This window comes from Mya arenaria, chromosome 10 (assembly GCF_026914265.1).
Source record: "Mya arenaria isolate MELC-2E11 chromosome 10, ASM2691426v1".
Taxonomy (NCBI): domain Eukaryota; kingdom Metazoa; phylum Mollusca; class Bivalvia; order Myida; family Myidae; genus Mya; species Mya arenaria.
Genome location: NC_069131.1, coordinates 60303663 through 60307222, shown reverse-complemented (window position 1 = coordinate 60307222; position 3560 = coordinate 60303663). Strand labels below are relative to the sequence as shown.

General features: G+C 31.9%; 1 long non-coding RNA gene across 2 annotated transcripts; it reads left to right on the top strand.

The window, feature by feature from the left end:
- Positions 1–956: 956 nt before the first annotated feature.
- Positions 957–3262, top strand: LOC128204100 (uncharacterized). Of its 2 annotated transcripts, XR_008256094.1 has the most exons (4): positions 969–1028; positions 1463–1669; positions 2456–2589; positions 2942–3262. It is a non-coding gene; the product is annotated as an uncharacterized LOC128204100 (long non-coding RNA). The 2 variants fall into 2 exon arrangements; XR_008256093.1 differs by having other exon boundaries at positions 957–1669.
- Positions 3263–3560: the final 298 nt, after the last annotated feature.

Genomic DNA, 3560 nt, shown 5'->3' with positions numbered 1-3560 from the left:
AAATTTAATAAAAATGTAACTCAAATTAACTGAGTTGTCTTTTTCACCAGTATGTCCAAACAAGCATAAAAGCAAATGTATTTGCTTCGGATTTAAGAATTTTTGCACAACCTGAAAAGGAGACAAATTTCCAAACAGAACTAAATTGCAAGATATCGTCAATATTATAAATATTATAAACTAATACTCAAATGATATTTCTTGTTTTAAGACTAACGAAAAATATACGTATATTAAGTATGGATACATTAAGACAGTTTCATGGTTGAAATAGTCTACTAAAAGGTTCTTTGTTATCAAACAATTGCAAAAATGCATAATTTGAGCAGCATTTAGGGAAAATGGCAGTATTTCGGATTTCCTTAATTGTCTTTACTATCTCTCAGTTATGAGAAGCATATATTGTGTTAAATATATAGAAAACAGCGTCACTACACTACTGTTGATAAGTGCAGATTGTCGGAGGTTATGGCGGATAGCAACGGCAACTGATAAGCCCCGCCTTATCTTGGCACGGATTGGTCAGTCGGGTATCGATCAGGGGCCGTATTCAATACGCAATTTAGATTGATCTTAAATGTGACCAAGTCTGCGAAAATGGGTCCTAATGAGAAAAATGACATTTTCAGGTTTTTACATTTTCTGAATGTGCTATGTTTCAGAAATAAAGTCCTGGGCCCCGTTTTACTAACAGTTCGTAAGTTTTGCGTAAGTTTTTACGTACATTTTCAACTTACGTAAATAATACGAATTGCGTACGTGCGTTTTACTAAAATTTCGTAAGTGTAAATATTTGCGTAGGAATAAATAATGCGTAACTCTCCGATTGGAGGTAGAAATCTCTCTTGGCGCGCACCTGTCAAAAAGATATGGCGATGCCGCAAAAGTTTAAAAGGAAAGAGAATTGGTCCAGAGCAGAGCATGAAATGCTGAGTTATTCATTCCTTGATGAAAGCCATGCCATTGAAAGCAAGTCCAACCATTACTCATGTCGATGAAGAAAAATCGTGGAAGAGGAATGAAAAGAGGTGGGGTATTTTTTTTAAATATTGTTTTGGAACTTTGACTATGACGGATGACGACAATCAGCTACTATGTTACAGTTTTATACTGATTTTTTATATAAGTATAGTTGTTTTATTCAAATATTGTAACGATTTGTTTCACAAAGGTATCCATATATGTTAATTTGTAAGTTACACATGTATTTGTATAGCTAAAGAACTTCAGCGAACACGTTATATATTACATTTTTGGACGTGTGTTGTAAACATCAAACAAATAAATATCAACACTAAAGTTATGGAAGCCAGAACTAGTATTTTAAGTGTCAGCCGTCGGGCACACACTCTTTCTTTCACAATTTATTGTTAGTATGTTTTGATCATAGCAGCCGCCGTCCCTGATATCCTCTAAGAAGCTTTAGTAATAAAATTTAAAGAAAAAAATATTTGACTTTCAGACTGAATGCCCAGGGTGTGTGCATTAGAACTCTTGATGAGTTTAATAAGAAATTAACCAACATCAAGATGGACGTGAAGAGGAGGCGTCAGATGGCAGCGCTGACAGGTGGTGTGACTCCGTATCTGTTCTGATACATAGAAGGGCCACTTCTGGCCTATATATCTACGGGGTGACTCCTCCAAAGTTCAATGAGCCGGAGGAGAAGGTAAATTATTACTTATTTGCAACTTATCTTTCATCTTTAATTATTTTAGGAATCTTACAATTATAGTTAAAATCACGATAAAATTATTGTTTTGTTAATACATATTTAAAGCTGCGCTCTCACAGATTGAGCGTTTTGACAACTTTTCTATTTTATTGTCTTGAAACGAGCCAATTTTTGCGAAAATCCTTATAAACCAGTTATATAAGACAGCTGACAAAATATTAGATCTCAGATTTTAATAAATAAGTTCCAAAATTGATGTTTTATGCATTTTTCATTAATTGTTACTAACGGTCTAAGCCATAAAATATTAATTTTCGGAAAAATGAAAATCTACGATCTGATTTTTTTGTCAGCAATCTTCTATCATTGGTTTACATATATCTATGCAAAACATTGCCCTTTCCAAGACAAAAAATAAAAAAAAGTTGCAAAAATGGTAAATCTGTGAGAGTGCAGCTTTAAAATTCCATTACAAGATGCTTTTTTGGAAATTTGGTAAAATTGTTTTACAGATGATTCAGCTGATTGGTGATTAAGCCATAGTTTTTTTTCTGGGGTTGACACCTTTACTTAAAATAGTAAGATTTCTTACCTGCCTCAAATGAATATCATGGATGTATCGGTCAATATTTTTTTAATAAAGGTGTTATTAAAGTTGAATAAAAATGAGCATATAATGATGTTATTCTAAAAGAATCGGTGATTATCAGGTCATTTATATGTATCTTTTTTATTTTAAATAATACTAATGTATTTATATGTGAATATATTTTACTGCAGAAACAAGTCCATCATCTTTGGTGCTGCACCATACTGCCAAAACAGCTACATGTTCATCGTTTGCAGTTATGTCAATTTACCTCCAACATAGTGTTTCCTGCAATGTCCCAGGGGTCTGCCATGATTCCAAAAAGGTAGAACACAAAATATGACTAAGTAAACATACAAACTTGAGACAGACTGTGTTATGGCAGTGTCTTCATGCCAAAAGAGTCATGCAAATGATACAAAAGGTTAAACAGTTACTATCAAAACCCCAAAACTGTGAAAAATATATATTAAAATGAAACTTTAAGCCACACCAAAGTGGTCACTGGAGCAAGTACTCAGATTTTTGTACATGCTATTAAGATATTTATGCATAAAATTATAGGTCAGACAGTACCTTTCTGTCTAAATATTTTTACATTTGAAATTCTTTTTTTAAAGACTAAGTAAGACTTTGAAAAAAGTACTTATATAAATGTGTGTATTTTAATATTTCAGTACAACACCAACTGCAGCAAAAGTGACAAGAGTTTCCAAGATTCCATCTACAAGCAACTTGAAAAGACTTCTTAAATGCCAGAGTGAGCTCTATGAGCAAATATTACATCAACAAAAACTGACAATTGACTGTCTCCTTTATTACAATTTATTTCATGAATGATAACCTAAATAAAATGTGACTCAGCAACTGTTTTAAATCAACAAACATTCTAACATAAACCTTTGAAGTCTTATAGTAGAATCATATACCTGGAAGTCTTTGATTATTTTATCTACTTAAAAAACTCACAATCCACTTAAATATTGCTGACACTTGAAGCTTTGCATATTTTACGAGCTTGTATTCACTATTGCATTTAATAAATCTTTATTTACCTGTCAACCTATTCATGTTCAAGTAATCTAATATTAAAATACATATGGAAAAGCACTTTCATTTAAAGTGACATCTATCAAACATTGTAATCACAAAAAAGGGGCTCATAATCATACATTTTATGATATGGTATTTTTTTACCAATAGCTGAATGTGTAAATTGGTTATTGTTTAGAGAGATAATATGTCAATTTATTTGTTTTGTAAATGAGTTTTTAAATTGTTATTTATACTGTCAAC